This window comes from Corella eumyota, chromosome 6 (assembly GCF_963082875.1).
Source record: "Corella eumyota chromosome 6, kaCorEumy4.1, whole genome shotgun sequence".
NCBI lineage: Eukaryota > Metazoa > Chordata > Ascidiacea > Phlebobranchia > Corellidae > Corella > Corella eumyota.
In genome coordinates this window covers 11,418,601-11,438,697 of record NC_137495.1, presented here as the reverse complement: position 1 = coordinate 11,438,697, position 20,097 = coordinate 11,418,601, and the positions used below count along the sequence as shown (strand labels likewise).

The window sequence follows — 20,097 nt, the reverse complement described above, 5'->3', positions numbered from 1 at the left end:
ATCAAAATTTTTGAAAACTAATATATTTGATATAATTGCTAAGCGACGCAAGTCATTTATTTTATTTTAAATATACACGGTTAATGATAAATGTGTTGGCTCACCACATCACATTGCTTACGACCATACCACGTTGAGTACACCCCATCTTGTCCGATCTGGGAAGTTAAGCAACGTCGGGCCCGGTTAGTACTTGGATGGGTGACCGCCTGGGAATACCGGGTGTCGTAGGCATTTTATAAGTTTTATAGCATATTAGAAAGTACTTTATGTAGAAGTCATTTTTTATCAAAATTTTTGAAAATTAATATATTTGATATAACTTCTAAGGGACGCAAGTCATTTATTTTATTTTAAATATACACGGTTAATGATAAATGTGTTGGCTCACCACATCACATTGCCTACGACCATACCACGTTGAGTACACCCCATCTCGTCCGATCTGGGAAGTTAAGCAACGTCGGGCCCGGTTAGTACTTGGATGGGTGACCGCTTGGGAATACCGGGTGTCGTAGGCATTTTATAAGTTTTATAGCATATTAGAAAGTACTTTATGTAGAAGTCATTTTTTATCAAAATTTTTGAAAACTAATATATTTGATATAATTGCTAAGCGACGCAAGTCATTTATTTTATTTTAAATATACACGGTTAATGATAAATGTGTTGGCTCACCACATCACATTGCTTACGACCATACCACGTTGAGTACACCCCATCTCGTCCGATCTGGGAAGTTAAGCAACGTCGGGCCCGGTTAGTACTTGGATGGGTGACCGCCTGGGAATACCGGGTGTCGTAGGCATTTTATAAGTTTTATAGCATATTAGAAAGTACTTTATGTAGAAGTCATTTTTTATCAAAATTTTTGAAAACTAATATATTTGATATAATTGCTAAGCGACGCAAGTCATTTATTTTATTTTAAATATACACGGTTAATGATAAATGTGTTGGCTCACCACATCACATTGCTTACGACCATACCACGTTGAGTACACCCCATCTCGTCCGATCTGGGAAGTTAAGCAACGTCGGGCCCGGTTAGTACTTGGATGGGTGACCGCCTGGGAATACCGGGTGTCGTAGGCATTTTATAAGTTTTATAGCATATTAGAAAGTACTTTATGTAGAAGTCATTTTTTATCAAAATTTTTGAAAATTAATATATTTGATATAACTTCTAAGGGACGCAAGTCATTTATTTTATTTTAAATATACACGGTTAATGATAAATGTGTTGGCTCACCACATCACATTGCCTACGACCATACCACGTTGAGTACACCCCATCTCGTCCGATCTGGGAAGTTAAGCAACGTCGGGCCCGGTTAGTACTTGGATGGGTGACCGCCTGGGAATACCGGGTGTCGTAGGCATTTTATAAGTTTTATAGCATATTAGAAAGTACTTTATGTAGAAGTCATTTTTTATCAAAATTTTTGAAAACTAATATATTTGATATAATTGCTAAGCGACGCAAGTCATTTATTTTATTTTAAATATACACGGTTAATGATAAATGTGTTGGCTCACCACATCACATTGCTTACGACCATACCACGTTGAGTACACCCCATCTTGTCCGATCTGGGAAGTTAAGCAACGTCGGGCCCGGTTAGTACTTGGATGGGTGACCGCCTGGGAATACCGGGTGTCGTAGGCATTTTATAAGTTTTATAGCATATTAGAAAGTACTTTATGTAGAAGTCATTTTTTATCAAAATTTTTGAAAATTAATATATTTGATATAACTTCTAAGGGACGCAAGTCATTTATTTTATTTTAAATATACACGGTTAATGATAAATGTGTTGGCTCACCACATCACATTGCCTACGACCATACCACGTTGAGTACACCCCATCTCGTCCGATCTGGGAAGTTAAGCAACGTCGGGCCCGGTTAGTACTTGGATGGGTGACCGCTTGGGAATACCGGGTGTCGTAGGCATTTTATAAGTTTTATAGCATATTAGAAAGTACTTTATGTAGAAGTCATTTTTTATCAAAATTTTTGAAAATTAATATATTTGATATAACTTCTAAGGGACGCAAGTCATTTATTTTATTTTAAATATACACGGTTAATGATAAATGTGTTGGCTCACCACATCACATTGCCTACGACCATACCACGTTGAGTACACCCCATCTCGTCCGATCTGGGAAGTTAAGCAACGTCGGGCCCGGTTAGTACTTGGATGGGTGACCGCCTGGGAATACCGGGTGTCGTAGGCATTTTATAAGTTTTTTAGCATATTAGAAAGTACCTTATGTAGAAGTCATTTTTTATCAAAATTTTTGAAAATTAATATCTTTGATATAACTGCTAAGGGACGCAAGTCATTTATTTTATTTTAAATATACACGGTTAATGATAAATGTGTTGGCTCACCACTTCACATTGCCTACGACCATACCACGTTGAGTACACCCCATCTCGTCCGATCTGGGAAGTTAAGCAACGTCGGGCCCGGTTAGTACTTGGATGGGTGACCGCCTGGGAATACCGGGTGTCGTAGGCATTTTATAAGTTTTATAGCATATTAGAAAGTACTTTATGTAGAAGTCATTTTTTATCAAAATTTTTGAAAATTAATATATTTGATATAACTTCTAAGGGACGCAAGTCATTTATTTTATTTTAAATATACACGGTTAATGATAAATGTGTTGGCTCACCACATCACATTGCCTACGACCATACCACGTTGAGTACACCCCATCTCGTCCGATCTGGGAAGTTAAGCAACGTCGGGCCCGGTTAGTACTTGGATGGGTGACCGCTTGGGAATACCGGGTGTCGTAGGCATTTTATAAGTTTTATAGCATATTAGAAAGTACTTTATGTAGAAGTCATTTTTTATCAAAATTTTTGAAAATTAATATATTTGATATAACTTCTAAGGGACGCAAGTCATTTATTTTATTTTAAATATACACGGTTAATGATAAATGTGTTGGCTCACCACATCACATTGCCTACGACCATACCACGTTGAGTACACCCCATCTCGTCCGATCTGGGAAGTTAAGCAACGTCGGGCCCGGTTAGTACTTGGATGGGTGACCGCTTGGGAATACCGGGTGTCGTAGGCATTTTATAAGTTTTATAGCATATTAGAAAGTACTTTATGTAGAAGTCATTTTTTATCAAAATTTTTGAAAACTAATATATTTGATATAATTGCTAAGCGACGCAAGTCATTTATTTTATTTTAAATATACACGGTTAATGATAAATGTGTTGGCTCACCACATCACATTGCTTACGACCATACCACGTTGAGTACACCCCATCTCGTCCGATCTGGGAAGTTAAGCAACGTCGGGCCCGGTTAGTACTTGGATGGGTGACCGCCTGGGAATACCGGGTGTCGTAGGCATTTTATAAGTTTTTTAGCATATTAGAAAGTACCTTATGTAGAAGTCATTTTTTATCAAAATTTTTGAAAATTAATATCTTTGATATAACTGCTAAGGGACGCAAGTCATTTATTTTATTTTAAATATACACGGTTAATGATAAATGTGTTGGCTCACCACTTCACATTGCCTACGACCATACCACGTTAAGTACACCCCATCTCGTCCGATCTGGGAAGTTAAGCAACGTCGGGCCCGGTTAGTACTTGGATGGGTGACCGCCTGGGAATACCGGGTGTCGTAGGCATTTTATAAGTTTTATAGCATATTAGAAAGTACTTTATGTAGAAGTCATTTTTTATCAAAATTTTTGAAAATTAATATATTTGATATAACTTCTAAGGGACGCAAGTCATTTATTTTATTTTAAATATACACGGTTAATGATAAATGTGTTGGCTCACCACATCACATTGCCTACGACCATACCACGTTGAGTACACCCCATCTCGTCCGATCTGGGAAGTTAAGCAACGTCGGGCCCGGTTAGTACTTGGATGGGTGACCGCTTGGGAATACCGGGTGTCGTAGGCATTTTATAAGTTTTATAGCATATTAGAAAGTACTTTATGTAGAAGTCATTTTTTATCAAAATTTTTGAAAATTAATATATTTGATATAACTTCTAAGGGACGCAAGTCATTTATTTTATTTTAAATATACACGGTTAATGATAAATGTGTTGGCTCACCACATCACATTGCCTACGACCATACCACGTTGAGTACACCCCATCTCGTCCGATCTGGGAAGTTAAGCAACGTCGGGCCCGGTTAGTACTTGGATGGGTGACCGCTTGGGAATACCGGGTGTCGTAGGCATTTTATAAGTTTTATAGCATATTAGAAAGTACTTTATGTAGAAGTCATTTTTTATCAAAATTTTTGAAAACTAATATATTTGATATAATTGCTAAGCGACGCAAGTCATTTATTTTATTTTAAATATACACGGTTAATGATAAATGTGTTGGCTCACCACATCACATTGCTTACGACCATACCACGTTGAGTACACCCCATCTCGTCCGATCTGGGAAGTTAAGCAACGTCGGGCCCGGTTAGTACTTGGATGGGTGACCGCCTGGGAATACCGGGTGTCGTAGGCATTTTATAAGTTTTATAGCATATTAGAAAGTACTTTATGTAGAAGTCATTTTTTATCAAAATTTTTGAAAACTAATATATTTGATATAATTGCTAAGCGACGCAAGTCATTTATTTTATTTTAAATATACACGGTTAATGATAAATGTGTTGGCTCACCACATCACATTGCTTACGACCATACCACGTTGAGTACACCCCATCTCGTCCGATCTGGGAAGTTAAGCAACGTCGGGCCCGGTTAGTACTTGGATGGGTGACCGCCTGGGAATACCGGGTGTCGTAGGCATTTTATAAGTTTTATAGCATATTAGAAAGTACTTTATGTAGAAGTCATTTTTTATCAAAATTTTTGAAAATTAATATATTTGATATAACTTCTAAGGGACGCAAGTCATTTATTTTATTTTAAATATACACGGTTAATGATAAATGTGTTGGCTCACCACATCACATTGCCTACGACCATACCACGTTGAGTACACCCCATCTCGTCCGATCTGGGAAGTTAAGCAACGTCGGGCCCGGTTAGTACTTGGATGGGTGACCGCCTGGGAATACCGGGTGTCGTAGGCATTTTATAAGTTTTATAGCATATTAGAAAGTACTTTATGTAGAAGTCATTTTTTATCAAAATTTTTGAAAACTAATATATTTGATATAATTGCTAAGCGACGCAAGTCATTTATTTTATTTTAAATATACACGGTTAATGATAAATGTGTTGGCTCACCACATCACATTGCTTACGACCATACCACGTTGAGTACACCCCATCTTGTCCGATCTGGGAAGTTAAGCAACGTCGGGCCCGGTTAGTACTTGGATGGGTGACCGCCTGGGAATACCGGGTGTCGTAGGCATTTTATAAGTTTTATAGCATATTAGAAAGTACTTTATGTAGAAGTCATTTTTTATCAAAATTTTTGAAAATTAATATATTTGATATAACTTCTAAGGGACGCAAGTCATTTATTTTATTTTAAATATACACGGTTAATGATAAATGTGTTGGCTCACCACATCACATTGCCTACGACCATACCACGTTGAGTACACCCCATCTCGTCCGATCTGGGAAGTTAAGCAACGTCGGGCCCGGTTAGTACTTGGATGGGTGACCGCTTGGGAATACCGGGTGTCGTAGGCATTTTATAAGTTTTATAGCATATTAGAAAGTACTTTATGTAGAAGTCATTTTTTATCAAAATTTTTGAAAACTAATATATTTGATATAATTGCTAAGCGACGCAAGTCATTTATTTTATTTTAAATATACACGGTTAATGATAAATGTGTTGGCTCACCACATCACATTGCTTACGACCATACCACGTTGAGTACACCCCATCTCGTCCGATCTGGGAAGTTAAGCAACGTCGGGCCCGGTTAGTACTTGGATGGGTGACCGCCTGGGAATACCGGGTGTCGTAGGCATTTTATAAGTTTTATAGCATATTAGAAAGTACTTTATGTAGAAGTCATTTTTTATCAAAATTTTTGAAAACTAATATATTTGATATAATTGCTAAGCGACGCAAGTCATTTATTTTATTTTAAATATACACGGTTAATGATAAATGTGTTGGCTCACCACATCACATTGCTTACGACCATACCACGTTGAGTACACCCCATCTCGTCCGATCTGGGAAGTTAAGCAACGTCGGGCCCGGTTAGTACTTGGATGGGTGACCGCCTGGGAATACCGGGTGTCGTAGGCATTTTATAAGTTTTATAGCATATTAGAAAGTACTTTATGTAGAAGTCATTTTTTATCAAAATTTTTGAAAATTAATATATTTGATATAACTTCTAAGGGACGCAAGTCATTTATTTTATTTTAAATATACACGGTTAATGATAAATGTGTTGGCTCACCACATCACATTGCCTACGACCATACCACGTTGAGTACACCCCATCTCGTCCGATCTGGGAAGTTAAGCAACGTCGGGCCCGGTTAGTACTTGGATGGGTGACCGCCTGGGAATACCGGGTGTCGTAGGCATTTTATAAGTTTTATAGCATATTAGAAAGTACTTTATGTAGAAGTCATTTTTTATCAAAATTTTTGAAAACTAATATATTTGATATAATTGCTAAGCGACGCAAGTCATTTATTTTATTTTAAATATACACGGTTAATGATAAATGTGTTGGCTCACCACATCACATTGCTTACGACCATACCACGTTGAGTACACCCCATCTTGTCCGATCTGGGAAGTTAAGCAACGTCGGGCCCGGTTAGTACTTGGATGGGTGACCGCCTGGGAATACCGGGTGTCGTAGGCATTTTATAAGTTTTATAGCATATTAGAAAGTACTTTATGTAGAAGTCATTTTTTATCAAAATTTTTGAAAATTAATATATTTGATATAACTTCTAAGGGACGCAAGTCATTTATTTTATTTTAAATATACACGGTTAATGATAAATGTGTTGGCTCACCACATCACATTGCCTACGACCATACCACGTTGAGTACACCCCATCTCGTCCGATCTGGGAAGTTAAGCAACGTCGGGCCCGGTTAGTACTTGGATGGGTGACCGCTTGGGAATACCGGGTGTCGTAGGCATTTTATAAGTTTTATAGCATATTAGAAAGTACTTTATGTAGAAGTCATTTTTTATCAAAATTTTTGAAAATTAATATATTTGATATAACTTCTAAGGGACGCAAGTCATTTATTTTATTTTAAATATACACGGTTAATGATAAATGTGTTGGCTCACCACATCACATTGCCTACGACCATACCACGTTGAGTACACCCCATCTCGTCCGATCTGGGAAGTTAAGCAACGTCGGGCCCGGTTAGTACTTGGATGGGTGACCGCCTGGGAATACCGGGTGTCGTAGGCATTTTATAAGTTTTTTAGCATATTAGAAAGTACCTTATGTAGAAGTCATTTTTTATCAAAATTTTTGAAAATTAATATATTTGATATAACTGCTAAGGGACGCAAGTCATTTATTTTATTTTAAATATACACGGTTAATGATAAATGTGTTGGCTCACCACTTCACATTGCCTACGACCATACCACGTTGAGTACACCCCATCTCGTCCGATCTGGGAAGTTAAGCAACGTCGGGCCCGGTTAGTAGTTGGATGGGTGACCGCCTGGGAATACCGGGTGTCGTAGGCATTTTATAAGTTTTTTAGCATATTAGAAAGTACTTTATGTAGAAGTCATTTTTTATCAAAATTTTTGAAAACTAATATATTTGATATAATTGCTAAGCGACGCAAGTCATTTATTTTATTTTAAATATACACGGTTAATGATAAATGTGTTGGCTCACCACATCACATTGCCTACGACCATACCACGTTGAGTACACCCCATCTCGTCCGATCTGGGAAGTTAAGCAACGTCGGGCCCGGTTAGTACTTGGATTGGTGACCGCCTGGGAATACCGGGTGTCGTAGGAATTTTATAAGTTTTTTAGCATATTAGAAAGTACCTTATGTATAAGTCATTTTTATAGAAATTTTTGAAAATTAATATATTTGATATAATTGCTAGGCGACGCAAGTCATTTATTTTATTTTAAATATACACGTTTAATGATAAATGTGTTGGCACATCACATTGCCTACGACCATACCACGTTGAGTACACCCCATCTCGTCCGATCTGGGAAGTTAAGCAACGTCGGGCCCGGTTAGTACTTGGATGGGTGACCGCCTGGGAATACCGGGTGTCGTAGGCATTTTATAAGTTTTATAGCATATTAGAAAGTACTTTATGTAGAAGTCATTTTTTATCAAAATTTTTGAAAATTAATATATTTGATATAATTGCTAAGCGACGCAAGTCATTTATTTTATTTTAAATATACACGGTTAATGATAAATGTGTTGGCTCACCACATCACATTGCCTACGACCATACCACGTTGAGTACACCCCATCTCGTCCGATCTGGGAAGTTAAGCAACGTCGGGCCCGGTTAGTACTTGGATGGGTGACCGCCTGGGAATACCGGGTGTCGTAGGCATTTTATAAGTTTTATAGCATATTAGAAAGTACTTTATGTAGAAGTCATTTTTTATCAAAATTTTTGAAAATTAATATATTTGATATAATTGCTAAGCGACGCAAGTCATTTATTTTATTTTAAATATACACGGTTAATGATAAATGTGTTGGCTCACCACATCACATTGCCTACGACCATACCACGTTGAGTACACCCCATCTCGTCCGATCTGGGAAGTTAAGCAACGTCGGGCCCGGTTAGTACTTGGATGGGTGACCGCCTGGGAATACCGGGTGTCGTAGGCATTTTATAAGTTTTATAGCATATTAGAAAGTACTTTATGTAGAAGTCATTTTTTATCAAAATTTTTGAAAACTAATATATTTGATATAATTGCTAAGCGACGCAAGTCATTTATTTTATTTTAAATATACACGGTTAATGATAAATGTGTTGGCTCACCACATCACATTGCTTACGACCATACCACGTTGAGTACACCCCATCTTGTCCGATCTGGGAAGTTAAGCAACGTCGGGCCCGGTTAGTACTTGGATGGGTGACCGCCTGGGAATACCGGGTGTCGTAGGCATTTTATAAGTTTTATAGCATATTAGAAAGTACTTTATGTAGAAGTCATTTTTTATCAAAATTTTTGAAAATTAATATATTTGATATAACTTCTAAGGGACGCAAGTCATTTATTTTATTTTAAATATACACGGTTAATGATAAATGTGTTGGCTCACCACATCACATTGCCTACGACCATACCACGTTGAGTACACCCCATCTCGTCCGATCTGGGAAGTTAAGCAACGTCGGGCCCGGTTAGTACTTGGATGGGTGACCGCTTGGGAATACCGGGTGTCGTAGGCATTTTATAAGTTTTATAGCATATTAGAAAGTACTTTATGTAGAAGTCATTTTTTATCAAAATTTTTGAAAACTAATATATTTGATATAATTGCTAAGCGACGCAAGTCATTTATTTTATTTTAAATATACACGGTTAATGATAAATGTGTTGGCTCACCACATCACATTGCTTACGACCATACCACGTTGAGTACACCCCATCTCGTCCGATCTGGGAAGTTAAGCAACGTCGGGCCCGGTTAGTACTTGGATGGGTGACCGCCTGGGAATACCGGGTGTCGTAGGCATTTTATAAGTTTTATAGCATATTAGAAAGTACTTTATGTAGAAGTCATTTTTTATCAAAATTTTTGAAAACTAATATATTTGATATAATTGCTAAGCGACGCAAGTCATTTATTTTATTTTAAATATACACGGTTAATGATAAATGTGTTGGCTCACCACATCACATTGCTTACGACCATACCACGTTGAGTACACCCCATCTCGTCCGATCTGGGAAGTTAAGCAACGTCGGGCCCGGTTAGTACTTGGATGGGTGACCGCCTGGGAATACCGGGTGTCGTAGGCATTTTATAAGTTTTATAGCATATTAGAAAGTACTTTATGTAGAAGTCATTTTTTATCAAAATTTTTGAAAATTAATATATTTGATATAACTTCTAAGGGACGCAAGTCATTTATTTTATTTTAAATATACACGGTTAATGATAAATGTGTTGGCTCACCACATCACATTGCCTACGACCATACCACGTTGAGTACACCCCATCTCGTCCGATCTGGGAAGTTAAGCAACGTCGGGCCCGGTTAGTACTTGGATGGGTGACCGCCTGGGAATACCGGGTGTCGTAGGCATTTTATAAGTTTTATAGCATATTAGAAAGTACTTTATGTAGAAGTCATTTTTTATCAAAATTTTTGAAAACTAATATATTTGATATAATTGCTAAGCGACGCAAGTCATTTATTTTATTTTAAATATACACGGTTAATGATAAATGTGTTGGCTCACCACATCACATTGCTTACGACCATACCACGTTGAGTACACCCCATCTTGTCCGATCTGGGAAGTTAAGCAACGTCGGGCCCGGTTAGTACTTGGATGGGTGACCGCCTGGGAATACCGGGTGTCGTAGGCATTTTATAAGTTTTATAGCATATTAGAAAGTACTTTATGTAGAAGTCATTTTTTATCAAAATTTTTGAAAATTAATATATTTGATATAACTTCTAAGGGACGCAAGTCATTTATTTTATTTTAAATATACACGGTTAATGATAAATGTGTTGGCTCACCACATCACATTGCCTACGACCATACCACGTTGAGTACACCCCATCTCGTCCGATCTGGGAAGTTAAGCAACGTCGGGCCCGGTTAGTACTTGGATGGGTGACCGCTTGGGAATACCGGGTGTCGTAGGCATTTTATAAGTTTTATAGCATATTAGAAAGTACTTTATGTAGAAGTCATTTTTTATCAAAATTTTTGAAAATTAATATATTTGATATAACTTCTAAGGGACGCAAGTCATTTATTTTATTTTAAATATACACGGTTAATGATAAATGTGTTGGCTCACCACATCACATTGCCTACGACCATACCACGTTGAGTACACCCCATCTCGTCCGATCTGGGAAGTTAAGCAACGTCGGGCCCGGTTAGTACTTGGATGGGTGACCGCCTGGGAATACCGGGTGTCGTAGGCATTTTATAAGTTTTTTAGCATATTAGAAAGTACCTTATGTAGAAGTCATTTTTTATCAAAATTTTTGAAAATTAATATCTTTGATATAACTGCTAAGGGACGCAAGTCATTTATTTTATTTTAAATATACACGGTTAATGATAAATGTGTTGGCTCACCACTTCACATTGCCTACGACCATACCACGTTGAGTACACCCCATCTCGTCCGATCTGGGAAGTTAAGCAACGTCGGGCCCGGTTAGTACTTGGATGGGTGACCGCCTGGGAATACCGGGTGTCGTAGGCATTTTATAAGTTTTATAGCATATTAGAAAGTACTTTATGTAGAAGTCATTTTTTATCAAAATTTTTGAAAATTAATATATTTGATATAACTTCTAAGGGACGCAAGTCATTTATTTTATTTTAAATATACACGGTTAATGATAAATGTGTTGGCTCACCACATCACATTGCCTACGACCATACCACGTTGAGTACACCCCATCTCGTCCGATCTGGGAAGTTAAGCAACGTCGGGCCCGGTTAGTACTTGGATGGGTGACCGCTTGGGAATACCGGGTGTCGTAGGCATTTTATAAGTTTTATAGCATATTAGAAAGTACTTTATGTAGAAGTCATTTTTTATCAAAATTTTTGAAAATTAATATATTTGATATAACTTCTAAGGGACGCAAGTCATTTATTTTATTTTAAATATACACGGTTAATGATAAATGTGTTGGCTCACCACATCACATTGCCTACGACCATACCACGTTGAGTACACCCCATCTCGTCCGATCTGGGAAGTTAAGCAACGTCGGGCCCGGTTAGTACTTGGATGGGTGACCGCTTGGGAATACCGGGTGTCGTAGGCATTTTATAAGTTTTATAGCATATTAGAAAGTACTTTATGTAGAAGTCATTTTTTATCAAAATTTTTGAAAACTAATATATTTGATATAATTGCTAAGCGACGCAAGTCATTTATTTTATTTTAAATATACACGGTTAATGATAAATGTGTTGGCTCACCACATCACATTGCTTACGACCATACCACGTTGAGTACACCCCATCTCGTCCGATCTGGGAAGTTAAGCAACGTCGGGCCCGGTTAGTACTTGGATGGGTGACCGCCTGGGAATACCGGGTGTCGTAGGCATTTTATAAGTTTTTTAGCATATTAGAAAGTACCTTATGTAGAAGTCATTTTTTATCAAAATTTTTGAAAATTAATATCTTTGATATAACTGCTAAGGGACGCAAGTCATTTATTTTATTTTAAATATACACGGTTAATGATAAATGTGTTGGCTCACCACTTCACATTGCCTACGACCATACCACGTTAAGTACACCCCATCTCGTCCGATCTGGGAAGTTAAGCAACGTCGGGCCCGGTTAGTACTTGGATGGGTGACCGCCTGGGAATACCGGGTGTCGTAGGCATTTTATAAGTTTTATAGCATATTAGAAAGTACTTTATGTAGAAGTCATTTTTTATCAAAATTTTTGAAAATTAATATATTTGATATAACTTCTAAGGGACGCAAGTCATTTATTTTATTTTAAATATACACGGTTAATGATAAATGTGTTGGCTCACCACATCACATTGCCTACGACCATACCACGTTGAGTACACCCCATCTCGTCCGATCTGGGAAGTTAAGCAACGTCGGGCCCGGTTAGTACTTGGATGGGTGACCGCTTGGGAATACCGGGTGTCGTAGGCATTTTATAAGTTTTATAGCATATTAGAAAGTACTTTATGTAGAAGTCATTTTTTATCAAAATTTTTGAAAATTAATATATTTGATATAACTTCTAAGGGACGCAAGTCATTTATTTTATTTTAAATATACACGGTTAATGATAAATGTGTTGGCTCACCACATCACATTGCCTACGACCATACCACGTTGAGTACACCCCATCTCGTCCGATCTGGGAAGTTAAGCAACGTCGGGCCCGGTTAGTACTTGGATGGGTGACCGCTTGGGAATACCGGGTGTCGTAGGCATTTTATAAGTTTTATAGCATATTAGAAAGTACTTTATGTAGAAGTCATTTTTTATCAAAATTTTTGAAAACTAATATATTTGATATAATTGCTAAGCGACGCAAGTCATTTATTTTATTTTAAATATACACGGTTAATGATAAATGTGTTGGCTCACCACATCACATTGCTTACGACCATACCACGTTGAGTACACCCCATCTCGTCCGATCTGGGAAGTTAAGCAACGTCGGGCCCGGTTAGTACTTGGATGGGTGACCGCCTGGGAATACCGGGTGTCGTAGGCATTTTATAAGTTTTATAGCATATTAGAAAGTACTTTATGTAGAAGTCATTTTTTATCAAAATTTTTGAAAACTAATATATTTGATATAATTGCTAAGCGACGCAAGTCATTTATTTTATTTTAAATATACACGGTTAATGATAAATGTGTTGGCTCACCACATCACATTGCTTACGACCATACCACGTTGAGTACACCCCATCTCGTCCGATCTGGGAAGTTAAGCAACGTCGGGCCCGGTTAGTACTTGGATGGGTGACCGCCTGGGAATACCGGGTGTCGTAGGCATTTTATAAGTTTTATAGCATATTAGAAAGTACTTTATGTAGAAGTCATTTTTTATCAAAATTTTTGAAAATTAATATATTTGATATAACTTCTAAGGGACGCAAGTCATTTATTTTATTTTAAATATACACGGTTAATGATAAATGTGTTGGCTCACCACATCACATTGCCTACGACCATACCACGTTGAGTACACCCCATCTCGTCCGATCTGGGAAGTTAAGCAACGTCGGGCCCGGTTAGTACTTGGATGGGTGACCGCCTGGGAATACCGGGTGTCGTAGGCATTTTATAAGTTTTATAGCATATTAGAAAGTACTTTATGTAGAAGTCATTTTTTATCAAAATTTTTGAAAACTAATATATTTGATATAATTGCTAAGCGACGCAAGTCATTTATTTTATTTTAAATATACACGGTTAATGATAAATGTGTTGGCTCACCACATCACATTGCTTACGACCATACCACGTTGAGTACACCCCATCTTGTCCGATCTGGGAAGTTAAGCAACGTCGGGCCCGGTTAGTACTTGGATGGGTGACCGCCTGGGAATACCGGGTGTCGTAGGCATTTTATAAGTTTTATAGCATATTAGAAAGTACTTTATGTAGAAGTCATTTTTTATCAAAATTTTTGAAAATTAATATATTTGATATAACTTCTAAGGGACGCAAGTCATTTATTTTATTTTAAATATACACGGTTAATGATAAATGTGTTGGCTCACCACATCACATTGCCTACGACCATACCACGTTGAGTACACCCCATCTCGTCCGATCTGGGAAGTTAAGCAACGTCGGGCCCGGTTAGTACTTGGATGGGTGACCGCTTGGGAATACCGGGTGTCGTAGGCATTTTATAAGTTTTATAGCATATTAGAAAGTACTTTATGTAGAAGTCATTTTTTATCAAAATTTTTGAAAACTAATATATTTGATATAATTGCTAAGCGACGCAAGTCATTTATTTTATTTTAAATATACACGGTTAATGATAAATGTGTTGGCTCACCACATCACATTGCTTACGACCATACCACGTTGAGTACACCCCATCTCGTCCGATCTGGGAAGTTAAGCAACGTCGGGCCCGGTTAGTACTTGGATGGGTGACCGCCTGGGAATACCGGGTGTCGTAGGCATTTTATAAGTTTTATAGCATATTAGAAAGTACTTTATGTAGAAGTCATTTTTTATCAAAATTTTTGAAAACTAATATATTTGATATAATTGCTAAGCGACGCAAGTCATTTATTTTATTTTAAATATACACGGTTAATGATAAATGTGTTGGCTCACCACATCACATTGCTTACGACCATACCACGTTGAGTACACCCCATCTCGTCCGATCTGGGAAGTTAAGCAACGTCGGGCCCGGTTAGTACTTGGATGGGTGACCGCCTGGGAATACCGGGTGTCGTAGGCATTTTATAAGTTTTATAGCATATTAGAAAGTACTTTATGTAGAAGTCATTTTTTATCAAAATTTTTGAAAATTAATATATTTGATATAACTTCTAAGGGACGCAAGTCATTTATTTTATTTTAAATATACACGGTTAATGATAAATGTGTTGGCTCACCACATCACATTGCCTACGACCATACCACGTTGAGTACACCCCATCTCGTCCGATCTGGGAAGTTAAGCAACGTCGGGCCCGGTTAGTACTTGGATGGGTGACCGCCTGGGAATACCGGGTGTCGTAGGCATTTTATAAGTTTTATAGCATATTAGAAAGTACTTTATGTAGAAGTCATTTTTTATCAAAATTTTTGAAAACTAATATATTTGATATAATTGCTAAGCGACGCAAGTCATTTATTTTATTTTAAATATACACGGTTAATGATAAATGTGTTGGCTCACCACATCACATTGCTTACGACCATACCACGTTGAGTACACCCCATCTTGTCCGATCTGGGAAGTTAAGCAACGTCGGGCCCGGTTAGTACTTGGATGGGTGACCGCCTGGGAATACCGGGTGTCGTAGGCATTTTATAAGTTTTATAGCATATTAGAAAGTACTTTATGTAGAAGTCATTTTTTATCAAAATTTTTGAAAATTAATATATTTGATATAACTTCTAAGGGACGCAAGTCATTTATTTTATTTTAAATATACACGGTTAATGATAAATGTGTTGGCTCACCACATCACATTGCCTACGACCATACCACGTTGAGTACACCCCATCTCGTCCGATCTGGGAAGTTAAGCAACGTCGGGCCCGGTTAGTACTTGGATGGGTGACCGCTTGGGAATACCGGGTGTCGTAGGCATTTTATAAGTTTTATAGCATATTAGAAAGTACTTTATGTAGAAGTCATTTTTTATCAAAATTTTTGAAAATTAATATATTTGATATAACTTCTAAGGGACGCAAGTCATTTATTTTATTTTAAATATACACGGTTAATGATAAATGTGTTGGCTCACCACATCACATTGCCTACGACCATACCACGTTGAGTACACCCCATCTCGTCCGATCTGGGAAGTTAAGCAACGTCGGGCCCGGTTAGTACTTGGATGGGTGACCGCCTGGGAATACCGGGTGTCGTAGGCATTTTATAAGTTTTTTAGCATATTAGAAAGTACCTTATGTAGAAGTCATTTTTTATCAAAATTTTTGAAAATTAATATATTTGATATAACTGCTAAGGGACGCAAGTCATTTATTTTATTTTAAATATACACGGTTAATGATAAATGTGTTGGCTCACCACTTCACATTGCCTACGACCATACCACGTTGAGTACACCCCATCTCGTCCGATCTGGGAAGTTAAGCAACGTCGGGCCCGGTTAGTAGTTGGATGGGTGACCGCCTGGGAATACCGGGTGTCGTAGGCATTTTATAAGTTTTTTAGCATATTAGAAAGTACTTTATGTAGAAGTCATTTTTTATCAAAATTTTTGAAAACTAATATATTTGATATAATTGCTAAGCGACGCAAGTCATTTATTTTATTTTAAATATACACGGTTAATGATAAATGTGTTGGCTCACCACATCACATTGCCTACGACCATACCACGTTGAGTACACCCCATCTCGTCCGATCTGGGAAGTTAAGCAACGTCGGGCCCGGTTAGTACTTGGATTGGTGACCGCCTGGGAATACCGGGTGTCGTAGGAATTTTATAAGTTTTTTAGCATATTAGAAAGTACCTTATGTATAAGTCATTTTTATAGAAATTTTTGAAAATTAATATATTTGATATAATTGCTAGGCGACGCAAGTCATTTATTTTATTTTAAATATACACGTTTAATGATAAATGTGTTGGCACATCACATTGCCTACGACCATACCACGTTGAGTACACCCCATCTCGTCCGATCTGGGAAGTTAAGCAACGTCGGGCCCGGTTAGTACTTGGATGGGTGACCGCCTGGGAATACCGGGTGTCGTAGGCATTTTATAAGTTTTATAGCATATTAGAAAGTACTTTATGTAGAAGTCATTTTTTATCAAAATTTTTGAAAATTAATATATTTGATATAATTGCTAAGCGACGCAAGTCATTTATTTTATTTTAAATATACACGGTTAATGATAAATGTGTTGGCTCACCACATCACATTGCCTACGACCATACCACGTTGAGTACACCCCATCTCGTCCGATCTGGGAAGTTAAGCAACGTCGGGCCCGGTTAGTACTTGGATGGGTGACCGCCTGGGAATACCGGGTGTCGTAGGCATTTTATAAGTTTTTTAGCATATTAGAAAGTACCTTATGTAGAAGTCATTTTTTATCAAAATTTTTGAAAATTAATATATTTGATATAACTGCTAAGCGACGCAAGTCATTTATTTTATTTTAAATATACACGGTTAATGATAAATGTGTTGGCTCACCACATCACATTGCCTACGACCATACCACGTTGAGTACACCCCATCTCGTCCGATCTGGGAAGTTAAGCAACGTCGGGCCCGGTTAGTACTTGGATGGGTGACCGCCTGGGAATACCGGGTGTCGTAGGAATTTTATAAGTTTTTTAGCATATTAGAAAGTACCTTATGTATAAGTCATTTTTATAGAAATTTTTGAAAATTAATATATTTGATATAATTGCTAGGCGACGCAAGTCATTTATTTTATTTTAAATATACACGTTTAATGATAAATGTGTTGGCACATCACATTGCCTACGACCATACCACGTTGAGTACACCCCATCTCGTCCGATCTGGGAAGTTAAGCAACGTCGGGCCCGGTTAGTACTTGGATGGGTGACCGCCTGGGAATACCGGGTGTCGTAGGCATTTTATAAGTTTTTTAGCATATTAGAAAGTACCTTATGTAGAAGTCATTTTTTATCAAAATTTTTGAAAATTAATATATTTGATATAACTGCTAAGGGACGCAAGTCATTTATTTTATTTTAAATATACACGGTTAATGATAAATGTGTTGGCTCACCACTTCACATTGCCTACGACCATACCACGTTGAGTACACCCCATTTCGTCCGATCTGGGAAGTTAAGCAACGTCGGGCCCGGTTAGTACTTGGATGGGTGACCGCCTGGGAATACCGGGTGTCGTAGGCATTTTATAAGTTTTATAGCATATTAGAAAGTACTTTATGTAGAAGTCATTTTTTATCAAAATTTTTGAAAATTAATATATTTGATATAACTTCTAAAGGACGCAAGTCAATTATTTTATTTTAAATATACACGGTTAATGATAAATGTGTTGGCTCACCACATCACATTGCCTACGACCATACCACGTTGAGTACACCCCATCTCGTCCGATCTGGGAAGTTAAGCAACGTCGGGCCCGGTTAGTACTTGGATGGGTGACCGCCTGGGAATACCGGGTGTCGTAGGCATTTTATAAGTTTTTTAGCATATTAGAAAGTACCTTATGTAGAAGTCATTTTTTATCAAAATTTTTGAAAATTAATATATTTGATATAACTGCTAAGGGACGCAAGTCATTTATTTTATTTTAAATATACACGGTTAATGATAAATGTGTTGGCTCACCACTTCACATTGCCTACGACCATACCACGTTGAGTACACCCCATCTCGTCCGATCTGGGAAGTTAAGCAACGTCGGGCCCGGTTAGTACTTGGATGGGTGACCGCCTGGGAATACCGGGTGTCGTAGGCATTTTATAAGTTTTATAGCATATTAGAAAGTACTTTATGTAGAAGTCATTTTTTATCAAAATTTTTGAAAATTAATATATTTGATATAACTTCTAAAGGACGCAAGTCATTTATTTTATTTTAAATATACACGGTTAATGATAAATGTGTTGGCTCACCACATCACATTGCCTACGACCATACCACGTTGAGTACACCCCATCTCGTCCGATCTGGGAAGTTAAGCAACGTCGGGCCCGGTTAGTACTTGGATGGGTGACCGCCTGGGAATACCGGGTGTCGTAGGCATTTTATAAGTTTTATAGCATATTAGAAAGTACTTTATGTAGAAGTCATTTTTTATCAAAATTTTTGAAAACTAATATATTTGATATAACTTCTAAAGGACGCAAGTCATTTATTTTATTTTAAATATACACGGTTAATGATAAATGTGTTGGCTCACCACATCACATTGCCTACGACCATACCACGTTGAGTACACCCCATCTCGTCCGATCTGGGTAGTTAAGCAACGTCGGGCCCGGTTAGTACTTGGATGGGTGACCGCCTGGGAATACCGGGTGTCGTAGGCATTTTATAAGTTTTATAGCATATTAGAAAGTACTTTATGTAGAAGTCATTTTTTATCAAAATTTTTGAAAATTAATATATTTGATATAACTTCTAAGGGACGCAAGTCATTTATTTTATTTTAAATATACACGGTTAATGATAAATGTGTTGGCTCACCACATCACATTGCCTACGACCATACCACGTTGAGTACACCCCATCTCGTCCGATCTGGGAAGTTAAGCAACGTCGGGCCCGGTTAGTACTTGGATGGGTGACCGCTTGGGAATACCGGGTGTCGTAGGCATTTTATAAGTTTTTTAGCATATTAGAAAGTACCTTATGTAGAAGTCAATTTTTATCAAAATTTTTGAAAATTAATATATTTGATATAACTGCTAAGGGACGCAAGTCATTTATTTTATTTTAAATATACACGGTTAATGATAAATGTGTTGGCTCACCACTTCACATTGCCTACGACCATACCACGTTGAGTACACCCCATCTCGTCCGATCTGGGAAGTTAAGCAACGTCGGGCCCGGTTAGTACTTGGATGGGTGACCGCCTGGGAATACCGGGTGTCGTAGGCATTTTATAAGTTTTATAGCATATTAGAAAGTACTTTATGTAGAAGTCATTTTTTATCAAAATTTTTGAAAACTAATATA

At 37.5% G+C, this 20,097-nt stretch overlaps 70 non-coding genes across 70 annotated transcripts; all 70 read left to right on the top strand.

Annotated features, from left to right (window-relative positions):
* The first annotated feature begins 115 nt into the window (after positions 1–115).
* On the top strand, positions 116–234 carry LOC145756813 (5S ribosomal RNA). The gene has a single exon (XR_014284910.1). It is a non-coding gene; the product is annotated as a 5S ribosomal RNA (ribosomal RNA).
* Positions 235–402: 168 nt separating this feature from the next.
* On the top strand, positions 403–521 carry LOC145756181 (5S ribosomal RNA). Its single transcript, XR_014284314.1, has one exon. It is a non-coding gene; the product is annotated as a 5S ribosomal RNA (ribosomal RNA).
* A 168-nt stretch (positions 522–689) lies between these two features.
* LOC145756277 (5S ribosomal RNA) lies at positions 690–808 on the top strand. Its single transcript, XR_014284407.1, has one exon. It is a non-coding gene; the product is annotated as a 5S ribosomal RNA (ribosomal RNA).
* A 168-nt stretch (positions 809–976) lies between these two features.
* On the top strand, positions 977–1,095 carry LOC145756276 (5S ribosomal RNA). The gene has a single exon (XR_014284406.1). It is a non-coding gene; the product is annotated as a 5S ribosomal RNA (ribosomal RNA).
* Positions 1,096–1,263: 168 nt separating this feature from the next.
* LOC145757118 (5S ribosomal RNA) lies at positions 1,264–1,382 on the top strand. Its single transcript, XR_014285200.1, has one exon. It is a non-coding gene; the product is annotated as a 5S ribosomal RNA (ribosomal RNA).
* Positions 1,383–1,550: 168 nt separating this feature from the next.
* Positions 1,551–1,669, top strand: LOC145756811 (5S ribosomal RNA). The gene has a single exon (XR_014284908.1). It is a non-coding gene; the product is annotated as a 5S ribosomal RNA (ribosomal RNA).
* Positions 1,670–1,837: 168 nt separating this feature from the next.
* Positions 1,838–1,956, top strand: LOC145756180 (5S ribosomal RNA). The gene has a single exon (XR_014284313.1). It is a non-coding gene; the product is annotated as a 5S ribosomal RNA (ribosomal RNA).
* Positions 1,957–2,124: 168 nt separating this feature from the next.
* Positions 2,125–2,243, top strand: LOC145757105 (5S ribosomal RNA). Its single transcript, XR_014285189.1, has one exon. It is a non-coding gene; the product is annotated as a 5S ribosomal RNA (ribosomal RNA).
* A 168-nt stretch (positions 2,244–2,411) lies between these two features.
* Positions 2,412–2,530, top strand: LOC145757092 (5S ribosomal RNA). The gene has a single exon (XR_014285177.1). It is a non-coding gene; the product is annotated as a 5S ribosomal RNA (ribosomal RNA).
* A 168-nt stretch (positions 2,531–2,698) lies between these two features.
* Positions 2,699–2,817, top strand: LOC145756179 (5S ribosomal RNA). The gene has a single exon (XR_014284312.1). It is a non-coding gene; the product is annotated as a 5S ribosomal RNA (ribosomal RNA).
* Positions 2,818–2,985: 168 nt separating this feature from the next.
* LOC145756177 (5S ribosomal RNA) lies at positions 2,986–3,104 on the top strand. The gene has a single exon (XR_014284311.1). It is a non-coding gene; the product is annotated as a 5S ribosomal RNA (ribosomal RNA).
* Positions 3,105–3,272: 168 nt separating this feature from the next.
* LOC145756275 (5S ribosomal RNA) lies at positions 3,273–3,391 on the top strand. The gene has a single exon (XR_014284405.1). It is a non-coding gene; the product is annotated as a 5S ribosomal RNA (ribosomal RNA).
* Positions 3,392–3,559: 168 nt separating this feature from the next.
* On the top strand, positions 3,560–3,678 carry LOC145756485 (5S ribosomal RNA). Its single transcript, XR_014284601.1, has one exon. It is a non-coding gene; the product is annotated as a 5S ribosomal RNA (ribosomal RNA).
* Positions 3,679–3,846: 168 nt separating this feature from the next.
* Positions 3,847–3,965, top strand: LOC145756175 (5S ribosomal RNA). The gene has a single exon (XR_014284309.1). It is a non-coding gene; the product is annotated as a 5S ribosomal RNA (ribosomal RNA).
* A 168-nt stretch (positions 3,966–4,133) lies between these two features.
* On the top strand, positions 4,134–4,252 carry LOC145756174 (5S ribosomal RNA). The gene has a single exon (XR_014284308.1). It is a non-coding gene; the product is annotated as a 5S ribosomal RNA (ribosomal RNA).
* A 168-nt stretch (positions 4,253–4,420) lies between these two features.
* Positions 4,421–4,539, top strand: LOC145756273 (5S ribosomal RNA). Its single transcript, XR_014284403.1, has one exon. It is a non-coding gene; the product is annotated as a 5S ribosomal RNA (ribosomal RNA).
* A 168-nt stretch (positions 4,540–4,707) lies between these two features.
* Positions 4,708–4,826, top strand: LOC145756272 (5S ribosomal RNA). Its single transcript, XR_014284402.1, has one exon. It is a non-coding gene; the product is annotated as a 5S ribosomal RNA (ribosomal RNA).
* A 168-nt stretch (positions 4,827–4,994) lies between these two features.
* Positions 4,995–5,113, top strand: LOC145757081 (5S ribosomal RNA). Its single transcript, XR_014285166.1, has one exon. It is a non-coding gene; the product is annotated as a 5S ribosomal RNA (ribosomal RNA).
* A 168-nt stretch (positions 5,114–5,281) lies between these two features.
* LOC145756810 (5S ribosomal RNA) lies at positions 5,282–5,400 on the top strand. The gene has a single exon (XR_014284907.1). It is a non-coding gene; the product is annotated as a 5S ribosomal RNA (ribosomal RNA).
* A 168-nt stretch (positions 5,401–5,568) lies between these two features.
* Positions 5,569–5,687, top strand: LOC145756173 (5S ribosomal RNA). Its single transcript, XR_014284307.1, has one exon. It is a non-coding gene; the product is annotated as a 5S ribosomal RNA (ribosomal RNA).
* A 168-nt stretch (positions 5,688–5,855) lies between these two features.
* LOC145756271 (5S ribosomal RNA) lies at positions 5,856–5,974 on the top strand. Its single transcript, XR_014284401.1, has one exon. It is a non-coding gene; the product is annotated as a 5S ribosomal RNA (ribosomal RNA).
* A 168-nt stretch (positions 5,975–6,142) lies between these two features.
* Positions 6,143–6,261, top strand: LOC145756270 (5S ribosomal RNA). The gene has a single exon (XR_014284400.1). It is a non-coding gene; the product is annotated as a 5S ribosomal RNA (ribosomal RNA).
* A 168-nt stretch (positions 6,262–6,429) lies between these two features.
* On the top strand, positions 6,430–6,548 carry LOC145757070 (5S ribosomal RNA). Its single transcript, XR_014285155.1, has one exon. It is a non-coding gene; the product is annotated as a 5S ribosomal RNA (ribosomal RNA).
* A 168-nt stretch (positions 6,549–6,716) lies between these two features.
* Positions 6,717–6,835, top strand: LOC145756809 (5S ribosomal RNA). The gene has a single exon (XR_014284906.1). It is a non-coding gene; the product is annotated as a 5S ribosomal RNA (ribosomal RNA).
* Positions 6,836–7,003: 168 nt separating this feature from the next.
* On the top strand, positions 7,004–7,122 carry LOC145756172 (5S ribosomal RNA). Its single transcript, XR_014284306.1, has one exon. It is a non-coding gene; the product is annotated as a 5S ribosomal RNA (ribosomal RNA).
* Positions 7,123–7,290: 168 nt separating this feature from the next.
* LOC145757058 (5S ribosomal RNA) lies at positions 7,291–7,409 on the top strand. Its single transcript, XR_014285144.1, has one exon. It is a non-coding gene; the product is annotated as a 5S ribosomal RNA (ribosomal RNA).
* A 168-nt stretch (positions 7,410–7,577) lies between these two features.
* LOC145756440 (5S ribosomal RNA) lies at positions 7,578–7,696 on the top strand. The gene has a single exon (XR_014284560.1). It is a non-coding gene; the product is annotated as a 5S ribosomal RNA (ribosomal RNA).
* A 168-nt stretch (positions 7,697–7,864) lies between these two features.
* Positions 7,865–7,983, top strand: LOC145757062 (5S ribosomal RNA). The gene has a single exon (XR_014285148.1). It is a non-coding gene; the product is annotated as a 5S ribosomal RNA (ribosomal RNA).
* Positions 7,984–8,145: 162 nt separating this feature from the next.
* On the top strand, positions 8,146–8,264 carry LOC145757046 (5S ribosomal RNA). Its single transcript, XR_014285133.1, has one exon. It is a non-coding gene; the product is annotated as a 5S ribosomal RNA (ribosomal RNA).
* Positions 8,265–8,432: 168 nt separating this feature from the next.
* On the top strand, positions 8,433–8,551 carry LOC145757034 (5S ribosomal RNA). Its single transcript, XR_014285122.1, has one exon. It is a non-coding gene; the product is annotated as a 5S ribosomal RNA (ribosomal RNA).
* Positions 8,552–8,719: 168 nt separating this feature from the next.
* Positions 8,720–8,838, top strand: LOC145757023 (5S ribosomal RNA). Its single transcript, XR_014285111.1, has one exon. It is a non-coding gene; the product is annotated as a 5S ribosomal RNA (ribosomal RNA).
* Positions 8,839–9,006: 168 nt separating this feature from the next.
* On the top strand, positions 9,007–9,125 carry LOC145756808 (5S ribosomal RNA). The gene has a single exon (XR_014284905.1). It is a non-coding gene; the product is annotated as a 5S ribosomal RNA (ribosomal RNA).
* A 168-nt stretch (positions 9,126–9,293) lies between these two features.
* Positions 9,294–9,412, top strand: LOC145756171 (5S ribosomal RNA). The gene has a single exon (XR_014284305.1). It is a non-coding gene; the product is annotated as a 5S ribosomal RNA (ribosomal RNA).
* Positions 9,413–9,580: 168 nt separating this feature from the next.
* Positions 9,581–9,699, top strand: LOC145756269 (5S ribosomal RNA). Its single transcript, XR_014284399.1, has one exon. It is a non-coding gene; the product is annotated as a 5S ribosomal RNA (ribosomal RNA).
* Positions 9,700–9,867: 168 nt separating this feature from the next.
* On the top strand, positions 9,868–9,986 carry LOC145756267 (5S ribosomal RNA). Its single transcript, XR_014284397.1, has one exon. It is a non-coding gene; the product is annotated as a 5S ribosomal RNA (ribosomal RNA).
* Positions 9,987–10,154: 168 nt separating this feature from the next.
* On the top strand, positions 10,155–10,273 carry LOC145757011 (5S ribosomal RNA). Its single transcript, XR_014285100.1, has one exon. It is a non-coding gene; the product is annotated as a 5S ribosomal RNA (ribosomal RNA).
* A 168-nt stretch (positions 10,274–10,441) lies between these two features.
* Positions 10,442–10,560, top strand: LOC145756807 (5S ribosomal RNA). Its single transcript, XR_014284904.1, has one exon. It is a non-coding gene; the product is annotated as a 5S ribosomal RNA (ribosomal RNA).
* A 168-nt stretch (positions 10,561–10,728) lies between these two features.
* LOC145756170 (5S ribosomal RNA) lies at positions 10,729–10,847 on the top strand. The gene has a single exon (XR_014284304.1). It is a non-coding gene; the product is annotated as a 5S ribosomal RNA (ribosomal RNA).
* A 168-nt stretch (positions 10,848–11,015) lies between these two features.
* LOC145756999 (5S ribosomal RNA) lies at positions 11,016–11,134 on the top strand. Its single transcript, XR_014285089.1, has one exon. It is a non-coding gene; the product is annotated as a 5S ribosomal RNA (ribosomal RNA).
* A 168-nt stretch (positions 11,135–11,302) lies between these two features.
* On the top strand, positions 11,303–11,421 carry LOC145756987 (5S ribosomal RNA). Its single transcript, XR_014285078.1, has one exon. It is a non-coding gene; the product is annotated as a 5S ribosomal RNA (ribosomal RNA).
* Positions 11,422–11,589: 168 nt separating this feature from the next.
* On the top strand, positions 11,590–11,708 carry LOC145756169 (5S ribosomal RNA). The gene has a single exon (XR_014284303.1). It is a non-coding gene; the product is annotated as a 5S ribosomal RNA (ribosomal RNA).
* A 168-nt stretch (positions 11,709–11,876) lies between these two features.
* On the top strand, positions 11,877–11,995 carry LOC145756168 (5S ribosomal RNA). The gene has a single exon (XR_014284302.1). It is a non-coding gene; the product is annotated as a 5S ribosomal RNA (ribosomal RNA).
* Positions 11,996–12,163: 168 nt separating this feature from the next.
* On the top strand, positions 12,164–12,282 carry LOC145756266 (5S ribosomal RNA). Its single transcript, XR_014284396.1, has one exon. It is a non-coding gene; the product is annotated as a 5S ribosomal RNA (ribosomal RNA).
* A 168-nt stretch (positions 12,283–12,450) lies between these two features.
* On the top strand, positions 12,451–12,569 carry LOC145756484 (5S ribosomal RNA). Its single transcript, XR_014284600.1, has one exon. It is a non-coding gene; the product is annotated as a 5S ribosomal RNA (ribosomal RNA).
* Positions 12,570–12,737: 168 nt separating this feature from the next.
* On the top strand, positions 12,738–12,856 carry LOC145756167 (5S ribosomal RNA). Its single transcript, XR_014284301.1, has one exon. It is a non-coding gene; the product is annotated as a 5S ribosomal RNA (ribosomal RNA).
* Positions 12,857–13,024: 168 nt separating this feature from the next.
* LOC145756166 (5S ribosomal RNA) lies at positions 13,025–13,143 on the top strand. The gene has a single exon (XR_014284300.1). It is a non-coding gene; the product is annotated as a 5S ribosomal RNA (ribosomal RNA).
* A 168-nt stretch (positions 13,144–13,311) lies between these two features.
* Positions 13,312–13,430, top strand: LOC145756265 (5S ribosomal RNA). Its single transcript, XR_014284395.1, has one exon. It is a non-coding gene; the product is annotated as a 5S ribosomal RNA (ribosomal RNA).
* A 168-nt stretch (positions 13,431–13,598) lies between these two features.
* Positions 13,599–13,717, top strand: LOC145756264 (5S ribosomal RNA). The gene has a single exon (XR_014284394.1). It is a non-coding gene; the product is annotated as a 5S ribosomal RNA (ribosomal RNA).
* Positions 13,718–13,885: 168 nt separating this feature from the next.
* On the top strand, positions 13,886–14,004 carry LOC145756975 (5S ribosomal RNA). The gene has a single exon (XR_014285066.1). It is a non-coding gene; the product is annotated as a 5S ribosomal RNA (ribosomal RNA).
* A 168-nt stretch (positions 14,005–14,172) lies between these two features.
* Positions 14,173–14,291, top strand: LOC145756806 (5S ribosomal RNA). The gene has a single exon (XR_014284903.1). It is a non-coding gene; the product is annotated as a 5S ribosomal RNA (ribosomal RNA).
* Positions 14,292–14,459: 168 nt separating this feature from the next.
* Positions 14,460–14,578, top strand: LOC145756164 (5S ribosomal RNA). Its single transcript, XR_014284298.1, has one exon. It is a non-coding gene; the product is annotated as a 5S ribosomal RNA (ribosomal RNA).
* Positions 14,579–14,746: 168 nt separating this feature from the next.
* Positions 14,747–14,865, top strand: LOC145756263 (5S ribosomal RNA). Its single transcript, XR_014284393.1, has one exon. It is a non-coding gene; the product is annotated as a 5S ribosomal RNA (ribosomal RNA).
* A 168-nt stretch (positions 14,866–15,033) lies between these two features.
* Positions 15,034–15,152, top strand: LOC145756262 (5S ribosomal RNA). Its single transcript, XR_014284392.1, has one exon. It is a non-coding gene; the product is annotated as a 5S ribosomal RNA (ribosomal RNA).
* Positions 15,153–15,320: 168 nt separating this feature from the next.
* LOC145756963 (5S ribosomal RNA) lies at positions 15,321–15,439 on the top strand. Its single transcript, XR_014285055.1, has one exon. It is a non-coding gene; the product is annotated as a 5S ribosomal RNA (ribosomal RNA).
* A 168-nt stretch (positions 15,440–15,607) lies between these two features.
* LOC145756805 (5S ribosomal RNA) lies at positions 15,608–15,726 on the top strand. The gene has a single exon (XR_014284902.1). It is a non-coding gene; the product is annotated as a 5S ribosomal RNA (ribosomal RNA).
* A 168-nt stretch (positions 15,727–15,894) lies between these two features.
* On the top strand, positions 15,895–16,013 carry LOC145756163 (5S ribosomal RNA). Its single transcript, XR_014284297.1, has one exon. It is a non-coding gene; the product is annotated as a 5S ribosomal RNA (ribosomal RNA).
* A 168-nt stretch (positions 16,014–16,181) lies between these two features.
* Positions 16,182–16,300, top strand: LOC145756950 (5S ribosomal RNA). Its single transcript, XR_014285044.1, has one exon. It is a non-coding gene; the product is annotated as a 5S ribosomal RNA (ribosomal RNA).
* Positions 16,301–16,468: 168 nt separating this feature from the next.
* LOC145756439 (5S ribosomal RNA) lies at positions 16,469–16,587 on the top strand. The gene has a single exon (XR_014284559.1). It is a non-coding gene; the product is annotated as a 5S ribosomal RNA (ribosomal RNA).
* A 168-nt stretch (positions 16,588–16,755) lies between these two features.
* On the top strand, positions 16,756–16,874 carry LOC145757061 (5S ribosomal RNA). The gene has a single exon (XR_014285147.1). It is a non-coding gene; the product is annotated as a 5S ribosomal RNA (ribosomal RNA).
* A 162-nt stretch (positions 16,875–17,036) lies between these two features.
* LOC145756938 (5S ribosomal RNA) lies at positions 17,037–17,155 on the top strand. Its single transcript, XR_014285033.1, has one exon. It is a non-coding gene; the product is annotated as a 5S ribosomal RNA (ribosomal RNA).
* A 168-nt stretch (positions 17,156–17,323) lies between these two features.
* On the top strand, positions 17,324–17,442 carry LOC145756927 (5S ribosomal RNA). The gene has a single exon (XR_014285022.1). It is a non-coding gene; the product is annotated as a 5S ribosomal RNA (ribosomal RNA).
* Positions 17,443–17,610: 168 nt separating this feature from the next.
* Positions 17,611–17,729, top strand: LOC145756476 (5S ribosomal RNA). Its single transcript, XR_014284594.1, has one exon. It is a non-coding gene; the product is annotated as a 5S ribosomal RNA (ribosomal RNA).
* Positions 17,730–17,891: 162 nt separating this feature from the next.
* LOC145756915 (5S ribosomal RNA) lies at positions 17,892–18,010 on the top strand. The gene has a single exon (XR_014285011.1). It is a non-coding gene; the product is annotated as a 5S ribosomal RNA (ribosomal RNA).
* A 168-nt stretch (positions 18,011–18,178) lies between these two features.
* Positions 18,179–18,297, top strand: LOC145756424 (5S ribosomal RNA). Its single transcript, XR_014284545.1, has one exon. It is a non-coding gene; the product is annotated as a 5S ribosomal RNA (ribosomal RNA).
* A 168-nt stretch (positions 18,298–18,465) lies between these two features.
* LOC145756903 (5S ribosomal RNA) lies at positions 18,466–18,584 on the top strand. The gene has a single exon (XR_014285000.1). It is a non-coding gene; the product is annotated as a 5S ribosomal RNA (ribosomal RNA).
* Positions 18,585–18,752: 168 nt separating this feature from the next.
* Positions 18,753–18,871, top strand: LOC145756892 (5S ribosomal RNA). The gene has a single exon (XR_014284989.1). It is a non-coding gene; the product is annotated as a 5S ribosomal RNA (ribosomal RNA).
* Positions 18,872–19,039: 168 nt separating this feature from the next.
* LOC145756880 (5S ribosomal RNA) lies at positions 19,040–19,158 on the top strand. The gene has a single exon (XR_014284978.1). It is a non-coding gene; the product is annotated as a 5S ribosomal RNA (ribosomal RNA).
* A 168-nt stretch (positions 19,159–19,326) lies between these two features.
* On the top strand, positions 19,327–19,445 carry LOC145756343 (5S ribosomal RNA). Its single transcript, XR_014284468.1, has one exon. It is a non-coding gene; the product is annotated as a 5S ribosomal RNA (ribosomal RNA).
* Positions 19,446–19,613: 168 nt separating this feature from the next.
* Positions 19,614–19,732, top strand: LOC145756160 (5S ribosomal RNA). Its single transcript, XR_014284296.1, has one exon. It is a non-coding gene; the product is annotated as a 5S ribosomal RNA (ribosomal RNA).
* Positions 19,733–19,900: 168 nt separating this feature from the next.
* Positions 19,901–20,019, top strand: LOC145756869 (5S ribosomal RNA). Its single transcript, XR_014284967.1, has one exon. It is a non-coding gene; the product is annotated as a 5S ribosomal RNA (ribosomal RNA).
* The last annotated feature ends 78 nt before the right edge of the window (positions 20,020–20,097 follow it).